Consider the following 10,072-nt stretch of genomic DNA (forward strand, 5'->3'; position numbering starts at 1 on the left):
ATACCGGGGTGGCATTTTTGAGAGGATGGCGGCGATCAAGCAAATAGCCATGGTGGAGGAATATGTGAAGGAATTTGAAGCTCTAGCCGGACAGACGAAAGCGTTTTCGGACGACTAGTTGTTGGGATACTTCCTGGCAGGCTTACGGGAGGAATTGCGATGCCAGGTGAGACCCCACGACCCACGAAACTTGATGACGACAATGAAACTAGCGCGAGATGTCAAAGAGGCTCTACACGGGCGAGGTCTAATGGGGTGGACGACGTCCAAGAATCCCCCATCACGGGGATGAACGATAGGAGGAGGAGGAGGAGCGAGGGTGGTAAGAACCGATCCGCCGAGGAGCCAGTCGATGCGAACGACCCCGACCGAGAGAGTCGGGTCCGTCAGACGTGACAGTGCTACGGGAGGCGGTCTGGTAAGAGGCGGAATGCACGGAGGAAGTGATAGCCGTGGAAGAAGTTCAAGAAACCTGCCTTACCCGGAGTTTCTGAAACGCAGAGAAGAAGGAAGGTCACTACCATAAACGCACTGTTTACCGAAGGACTATTACCGAAGGCCTTCAAGACCGTCGGTAAGTAGCACATATCGAAGGATTTTGCCCTTCGGTATTGGGCTGGTGTTTACCGAAGGCTTTAGCCCTTCGGTATTGGACAACAAATTTATCGAAGGCTTTGTCCCGTCGGTATAGGCATTGAATTAATGAAATCTGAATTTGGGATTTCCCTCTTCCATTCTCTGAAAATCCCTACGAAAGCAAGGTCCCCTTTTCTGAGTTCCCTCTCCCCTCTCCCTTGTCCCCCAACCGTAATCCCTACGAAAGCAAGGTCTATTACGTTTCCGCCATCACCATTGGTGATTCTGGAGCTCCTCTCCATTGTCGAAAAGCGTCTACGGTTGAAGGACGGACGCATTGGCGTGACGCCTTCGGTTGTGGACGGTGGTTGTCTTAGGATTTGTTGACGACGATCCTTTGGCAGCGTGAGGAGGTACGTCGTGCCGGGTCAGTGGGTTGTGGCGCGGTTTTGAGCAGAGGTTGGAGTTGGCAAGGAGGCTAATCCAAGGTCTGTTGGTGAGAAGGGCTTCGCGAGATAGTTGTCGGAGGTGGTACAATACCTAAGGTTGTCGCTGTTGTGGAGGTAAGTTATTGCTTCGATCAATTGCATCAAATTATGTTGTTGTATTGTATAGTTGTAGTTAAATATCCAGTTGTGTATCTGCGTTTTGACAATATTACTGCAAGAAGTAGTTGATACTTCTTGTATGGTTTAGTGATAAATAGTTTGGGAAGAAAAAGTTTAACAACGGTGAGAAATAAAATAAAATGGGCAGAGTATTTTGTTACCCATTCTAAAACTATAGGATCAATGCCATCAACAAGCAGTTGAAGGCTCCAAATATCTTGCTTCCATAGTGAATCTTGTTTGTCACTTGTGAAAGGCCAAATTGCCCGAAATCCATATCATATGGACTGCAATAAGGGAGGACAATTTGCCTTGTGGATCAAGGGCCACTAGATTACAATGAACCTATCTACTCTTCCCTTACTTGAACTGCTCTTCGAAGTGGCTCATTTTCTTTGTTATGAAGCTACTTCCGTTGTAGATGGCCTCAAATCCTATTCCCTGCATGATCTTCCTGACTACAGTACAGTTTTGGTGATGAAAGAAAACTACACTACACTAGTGGAAATCACACGACTGAATCGTACACTACTGCTCTGGACTCCTGGAAGAGAGACCTCTCCCAGGCCGTGACTCTCTGTGGAACCCCTTTTTCACGGTCTGCTTCCTCCTTATATTCTTGGAAGTGCACTGTTTCCTTTGTTCCAGCCAGCTTGCCCATGTTTTTGGTCTCCCATTATCATCCATTGCTGCTTTGAGTGTTGTGTGTTTCTCGGTGACAGTGTGTTGTGGCTGCTTCCATGGAAATGTTCAGAATTTCTTCATTCTCCCTGCGCATGCCATAATGAAAAGAGTCTCGACTTTTCTGAAAATAAGGGAAAGTTGCCCTCATTTCCTACGTGTATTCCCATGCCAAATAAACAAATAATTTCCATTTGAGTGTGTGGCTTCTCTCTTCTGTTTTCCTCTGAATGATGTGGTGAGTGTTGAGCTGCTGGACCATCTTGGAGCCTGGCCGTGAGACCTTCCATCCAAGCTAATGGATTATGTGAATTCTTTTCAGCCGTGAACTCCCTTCTTCATTCCCAAACAATGAATCAACTCTTCTCCCTTCACACTCCCGGTTCTTCTTCACTCTGTTGTACTTGCTGGCTCTTTTTCTCCAACTTCATTCTTCATGTGTGCTGGACTATGAGCCGCAGGATGTGGCTGCTGTTTTGTGCAGGCTGGTGGACCGAAAATCTCCAAACAATTCTCCCTGCTGGGACGTTGGTTGCTGGATTCTCCTTTTGCTCATCTCACCTCACGGTTTCTCCACTTTCTTCTCTAACCAGCCGTGAATTTTGTACTAGCTAGAACGTAACTCTGCACCAATTCTCCAACATCAATCACTGTGTGCTTTCCCTACTGGACAGTGCAGTTTGCTTCACTTTTTCCAGCTCTTCCGGTGGCTGCTGCTTCACCATTCGCACACTAGTGCTGCTTCATCATTTTAATTTGAACATGTCCTGAAAAAATACAAGAGCACTATTCAACAGGAAATGTGTGTGGTCACTAGCTGGTCCAAATAATTAAGAAAATTGATACAGTATAGTATTAGTAAAAAACAGGATAACATTGTGTGGAAAATGAGTTTGAATTTTTTTTACTTAAAATTGTGGAAGCCAGGCTGTGTAGGTTAGCTTTAGGATTTTCTTTTTGATGTTGATAGTTATCCATCGTTTTCAGTTATAGACAATTATAGAAATGCTCATGTTGTAGTCAGTCCCATGAAAATGAACTTCTTGTTAAAATAGCTAAATGGCGTTTCCTTTAACTCATGTTGAGCTTAACATCATTTCGTTTCACTTTGGTTTTATAAGGAAGTACATTATGATTCCAACAGGGTAATACCATATATGGTGGTCTTTCCCATGATTAGTCTTTTTAAATCTAAAAAAATAGATAAAGTCATGTGTTGGGAAGTGTTGATTTGCATGCTTTGTTTGTGTAATTTTCATGAGTGAGATGTCCAAAACCAAATCCAACTGCCTTATCTCCTGTGTTAATTTGCATGCTTTGTTTTTATATGGTTGAGAGAGTGCTCTAACTTTTGATCAAAGTAAATGTGAAATGATTAAAAAGGTTCCAGAAAAGGGGAAAAAATAAAAGGATGGATGGGTGTTAAGCATTGTGATTATAGTAAACCATGGTTGTTTTAGTGGCATACGCTCTGTTTCAGAATTAAGTGTTACCTAATTAGTGGCAGAGGTCCATGTTTCTGAAATTACTCTTTCATCCTTAACACAGTTATGTACTTTGTTTGTTTACATCACTTCCATATGCTTTTTATAGTTGTCAGGAAGTTCATTAGTTTAATATAAATTATGTTAAAGTGTTAGGCTATTTGGAATGACTGTAAGTTCTTAAAATTGGATTGAATTTTGTGTGGACATTTAAAGGAGTTTTTAGAGGATCCGTTTCATGTGTTAGGGTCAGCTTTTGAAGGACTTTGGATTGTGGCCACAAAGGGAGGAGGAGAGTCTACGGATAACACTTAACTAGGAAAGGAAAGCAAAGGCAAAGGTATGGGGACCTAAACTTAAATTCGATGATTGTATCTATGTCATTTTATATTTGATTCTTATTTCATGAATTTGATGTTGTTCTTAGATGTTGTTAATGTTGACTTTGAATGTTAAGTTATCCTGATTGAAGTTTTATGATATTGTAAACATTGAGGTTTGTGAAACTTTGTTGTGTATGGTTTGAAAGTGATTGCCAAATATGTAAGAGGTTTGTTTTGGTACTTTAATTTGTGAATGATTAAATTGATAAAATTAAGCATGTACAATGGCTTCTTCCATTGGTTCTAATATCTCAGAATTAGCCATGACACATCTTACCATGTTTGTAAGATGATAGAATGTGTAGGTTTAGATTATCCTCTTCAATTTAGTTATGTCTTCTACTGTCAAGAGTTAAGATCTTTACTACAATACAGAGGAATTGGCCTTCAACAACTGAAGTCAATTTTGTTCCACTTCCGAAGTGTGTTTTACATTAAAAAAAGTTTACAATGTTTCCAAATTGGTTGTTTGAATACAAGACATAACAAGATTTAGGTTCAGATGTTTAAAGCCATAAAAAAAGGGTGTAGAAATGAAGGAGGCACACAATTAGACCTTAGGAATGGATCCAGAACAAATTAGAAGACCAAAAAAATAGAAATGCAGATTGAAACCAAGTCTGCAGATTGAAATGCAGATTAAAATGGTTCTTAAACAATCAGTATCCTACATTAGTGATATCTACAGTCTAGTTTTGTTGTCACTAGACCAGAACCTATATGTATTTAAACATAACTACATAAAACAACAAAGTTAATAGCTTCTGTTCTGTTTTTTGCTGACAAGCAAAGTTAAGAAATGCTTCTGGATTTAACTGTTCAAACTTTTTGATATGACAAGCAAAGTTAAGAATCCTTTTTAACACTTTGCTTTACTTCTTTTAATCATTTAGTTCTATTTTAAATCACTGAACCAGGGCTTGCTGCAACCCAAATTTAATTTTAAAGCAACTTCATCAAAACAGTACCTCAATTTTCAACTCTGCACCAAAAATTGGCTCAAGATTGATGGTTTTAAAAGTGAATTCGTGCACAAGTGATTGTGACACTTTGGTAACACTTTCAACTGCTTTAATTCATCAATTTAAACTTTTCTGAACTCTAACTGGGTTCAAAACCAAACTGTATAACAAATTCACCCTTCTACTTGCTAATTTCACTCAAAATGGAGGTTTGAACATACTATTTTGCACACAGATGAATCTGACTTCAATTGGAATGTTCTAACAGTTTTAAAACAACAAATACGACTTGTTTAAACTGAAAAATAGCACAGAATCACACAAGCACGAAAATGACAAGTGTATCATCTGTTCAAAACCTTGGACGAACATTCACCTTAACATTTTTAGAAAATAATATAACTATTTTAAAAGTTATATCCAAGAGAATTTATAAATAGGTAATAAGTTATGTGTGTAAGTACCTGAAATTGAAGTAAGAGGTTGTTCCATTTTTGAATGTCACGGTGGTCCTCGAGCTTTCTGATTCCTCCACAGTAGCCACCTATTACATCTCTTTGCTCTTCCTTCTTGTTTCTGCATAACTTGATTCTTCTCAAATTTGATACCTTTGGAAAATGCCTGAATTCCACTATCAATGTATGTATCACACAACCATTCATAATAATCATGTTATATCTTTCATCACAAAATCTATATATTTTTATAACATGGAATCATCTTACGTACCACTGTTTTCACACTCACAACAAGATTCATTGCATGACTCCAAATGCCCAATAACACCGTTAAACCAATCTGCAAATACTTTGATAAAACCAGATGAGAAAACAGCAAGAGTTCAAGCTACACCATCCTCCATTCCTTCCAGCAGTGATTGGTTTCCTTCTTTCAACTCTCCCTAGTTGCTCACGGCCTCCTTCCAAGCTAGGAACCTCTCCGCCTCTTTCCTCTCCAAACTCTACTCTCTGCATCACATCTAAACTCAGTACCAAAAGAAATGACAAAAACCAAAAAGAGAAAAACCCAAAAAGAACCGAACAGAAAACTTAACTAAAAACTGAACTCTAAAAAATTTAACTACCCTCCTCTGGCCGTGACACACTTTGCTATATTCCCCCCTTCACTTCCAAAAGATGATTGAAGTTTGTCATTACTACATGTGTGTTTGCTGCCTTCTTTTCCGTCTGGTGTGCCCAACTTCTTCCATCCTTCTTCAATCCAAACAAGAACAAGAAGGGTCCTCCATTTTTCAGCTGTTCCTTGCTTTACCGTGGCTGTTTCTTCTTTCCACCTCAACAAGTGATGGAAATTCTTGCTGGATTATTGGATGGATGTTTGCTGGTTGGTGAGGAGGTGGTGAAGAATGGATCCGTGAGTTGCTTCCAATAGCCTTTGCTGATTTTACTCCAAGCTGTGACAAACAATTTCACCTTTTATGTGGGCCAAGGCCGTGAGGTCTTCATGTGCTGCTGCTTCACGGCCTTTCCTTCTTCTCTGGTCTTGTGATGTTTGCTGGAATGCTCTCCTCTCAAGTGTAGCAGCCCACTTCAGTCCAACCCTCATCAGTCCACCCCTCATCAGTCCAACCCACACCAGTCCAGCCATCAATAGAGGAGCAGGATGATGAAAATCATTCTGATGATAGTTATGTACATTATTAGGTTTCATTTTCTTATTACTTGTTAGACAAACATTTGGATATTAGAACATTTTTAGTTGATATCATTTCAATGTTAGATGTACTTACAGACTTTGGATGTTACAACATCCTTGTGTTACATTGTTTTATGTTTGAACTATAAATACATTAATGAATGTCCTGTGGATTATTTGATGTGCCTTGGATATTGATCATTGATTCGATCTTTGAGATGCACATTATGCATGTTTGTATGTCTTTGAAAACTGTTATGCAGGTCTGTTTGTAAATGAAATTTGTTATACAGGTTTGGGTTGCAGAGGGAAAACCATTTCTCTGAAACCTGCTCTGCATTTTACCGAAGGCTTTTGCCCTTCGGTAAATGCCTTCGTCTGGCCATTACCGAAGGCTTCTGCCCTTCGGTAAATACCCTCGAATGCTCCTTACCGAGGGCTTCTGCCCTTCGGTAATTACCGAGGGCCAAAAGCCTTCGGTAATTACCGAAGGCTTTCGCCCTTCGGTAATTACCGAAGGCTTTCGCCCTTCGGTAATTACCGAAGGCTTTTGGCCCTCGGTAATTACCGAAGGGCGAAAGCCCTCGGTAATGGTTAGCGACAAGGGATTTACCGAAGGATTTTTGGCCGTCGATAGGCCTTCGGTAAACATCCATTATCGACGGCTTTTGGCATTTTCCGAGGGCTTCTGGCCTTCGGTAATGCCCTACTTTTTTGTAGTGGGTGTTTCCGATGTGGGAGGCCATTTAGCCCAGGGCACCAGTGCCTGGAGAAGAGTTTACGGGTGGTGATACTAGCCGAAGACGAAGAAGAGGATGTTGAAGGGGAAGAGGTAGAGTGATAACAGTTGAAAAACTGTTATTTTCATACTTAAAATTGATACTAAAAGCAACCTTTAGACTTAGAAACTAGCTTGAAATCATACTTTTATCCATATTTTCAGAAATAAGAGAGCTGGACAGGTTTATGCTTGATTTCAGTGTTTTTGTGCAGGTTTTAAGGTGAATTTAGTGAAAGAAGTGAAGAATGAGAGAGAGGGAATCAGAAAAGGAATCAAAGAGTGCAAAAGGAGAAGCCGAAGGCACCGCTCAGCGGCACTTTACCGCTGAGCGGCACTCAGAAGCTCACGGGAGGACCGCTGAGGGGCAAAATGGCCGCTGAGGGGAAGAACCAAGCTGACGCACTTACCGTTGAGCGGTGGTTTACCGCTGAGCGGCATTTTAATGGGCTTGGACTTAATATTTTGTAATTTACGAATGGTATTTAAGCTTTAGGGTTTCCTAGGGTTAGGTATCTTTGGCAGAAACGAGGCAAACACTCTCTCTTCCACCCCTTTGAAGGAGGATCTTGGATGCTCAGGCTACCTCTTCACCTTTATTGGGTTTATTCTTTCATACTTTCATTGTAATTCATCTAGGTTCACCATGAATATGGTGAACTAAACCTTGTATATTTGTTGGGGAATCAATGTAATCTCTTGAAGCTCTCATATATGGAATTTATGCTTGCATCTTAATCTAAGATTTATGCTTTCTTTCATCATTAGTTAGGGTTTTTCCTCTTTGCTTAATGCTTGCATTGTTTAACTCATTCGATGCAAGATTATTGGTTTTGTCGATACGGGAATGTACGGGGAAGTCTAGATCCGGGGAATTTCTCCCAATATGATATTGGTTGTCGTTAAGCTCCTGCACTTATGAACTGATCATTAGGAATGCTAGGAATTGTATGAACTCGTGATTGGGGAGAAGCCTTCTAGAAAGGTACTTTAGAGAGTGACATTAACAATGATGATTTGAATGTTGAATTCCTAAAATATATGAGAGTGGATAAGATGAAATTGACCCCCAACAACATATTCATTCATATATTTCATTGAAAGTGTTTATCTTTTGCTTTTTGCCATTGATCAAAAACTTCATGCATACATATTTAATTTTTGTCTCTTGCATATTAAACTCCAAATATTTCGTCTTTAAGTCTTAGCTAATCAAGAAATCACATAACTAAACTAGGCCGTGAGTCCTTTGGGAAGAACGATACTTGGTCTTACCAAGTTTATTACTTGAACGATTCGGTCATACTTGCCGATTGAAAAACAAGTTTGTGACATCATATTTTGGTGTTCATAAATTTGTCCATCATAGAGTTGGAGCCCCCTTGCATGGAGTTATCGGCGTTCTTGGCCGGTGGGTTGACGCAACCTAAAACATTGAAGTTGCAAGGGAAAGTGGGAGGAAAAGACATGCTAATATTGGTGGACAGCGGGGCAAGCCACAACTTCGTCAGTAAGAAATTGATGGAGGAACTGAAGCTCGGAATAGAAGACACTCTTCCATATCACGTAAGCTTAGGGGACGGTCATAAGAAGAAGACCCGAGGATGTTGTCCGAGGGTGGTGGTCGACATGGGGGGAGTTGAGATTGAAGAAAAGTTCTATTTGTTTGAGTTAGGAGGAGTAGACATGATCCTCGGAGTTGAGTGGTTGGCCAAATTGGGGGAGATCACGCTGGATTGGGGGAAATCCACCATGTCGTTCCAACAAGCGGGGAAGAAGATTGTCATTAAAGGGGATCCGACGTTGGAGAGAAGGGTGATTGAACCCGAAAAGTTGTTGAAAATAAATGAGGTCGAGACATGGGCTCTAGTTTGGAGCTTGGAAGGTAGACGAGCGGGATGAGAGGAGGATAAAGAGGAAGAGGGCCTGACGGTGGAACAGAAGGAGGAAATGACGAGCGTATTGAAGCAGTATGAGGGGGTATTTAAGGAACCCCGCGGACTGCCTCTTGACAGGGACGAGCGACATCAGATCATTTTAAAAGATGGGGCCGACCCTGTCAAGGTACGTCCATACCGCTATCCACATGTCATGAAAGAGGAGATCGAACGCTAGGTGGCAGAAATGTTGCATGTAGGGATTATTCGACCAAGTACAAGTCCCTACTCCAGCCTAATGATTCTCGTAAAGAAGAAAGACGGAAGCTGGTGATTCTGCATAGATTATCGAGCGCTCAACCAAGCGATCGTCCCTAACAAGTTTCCCATGGTGTTTTTGTGTTTCAAGTAGGTGATGGTGGCGCAGTGTGGCCTGAAATTGTGGGGCCAGAGAAGAAGTTGATGAAGAAGAGGTTGGTGAGACCCACTATGGCGTCGTCAATAGCGACTCTATCGCCGTCAAACTCTGGAGTGTTGCAGTTGACGGAGGAGAGCAGTGATGGAGGAAGGAGCTCGTCGTCTTCATCAACTAGGTCGTGTGGGAGCAGTAACGATGGTTTCTCATTGTTCTTTGGCAAATTCATGACTTCACTTATGAAAATCGATTTTTAACTTGTTTCAATTAATGAAACTACTGTTTTCATGAGATTTCAACTTTGAATATTGTCCTGGATTGTAGCGCAGTCCTATATCTCAACTTTCTGTATATCTTGTATAGTTATTTGATCTCTTGGGAATTATTTATCTTAAGTTATTTGAACAAAATAGCTCAATGGTTATCCGTTTCTATTCCTCTGTGTATCTATCCATCTATCTATCTATATATACATATCTATCTATACACACACACACACACACACACATATATATATATATATATAAAGATTAAGGCAGAGCACAGTAGCACCTTGGATTCTCTGATTCAATAATACCATCTCACCATTAGACATCATATGGTAGGCAAAGTACAGATAGAAAGGTAGCTATATCTTTCTTTAAAATATCGG

At 40.7% G+C, this 10,072-nt stretch overlaps 1 protein-coding gene across 1 annotated transcript in view; it reads left to right on the top strand.

Moving 5' to 3' along the window:
• Positions 1-2,640: 2,640 nt before the first annotated feature.
• LOC148200294 (DEAD-box ATP-dependent RNA helicase 36-like) overlaps positions 2,641-10,072 on the top strand; it is a 42,721-nt gene continuing 35,289 nt past the window's right edge. The window contains exon 1 of the mRNA XM_088113554.1: positions 2,641-3,689. The gene's annotated coding sequence lies outside the window, so the exon portion shown is untranslated. The remainder of the gene's footprint in view (positions 3,690-10,072) is intronic.

Source organism: Vigna umbellata, chromosome 4 (genome assembly GCF_029865625.1).
Source record: "Vigna umbellata cultivar VRB3 chromosome 4, Vumbellata_1.0, whole genome shotgun sequence".
Taxonomy (NCBI): Eukaryota; Viridiplantae; Streptophyta; class Magnoliopsida; order Fabales; family Fabaceae; genus Vigna; species Vigna umbellata.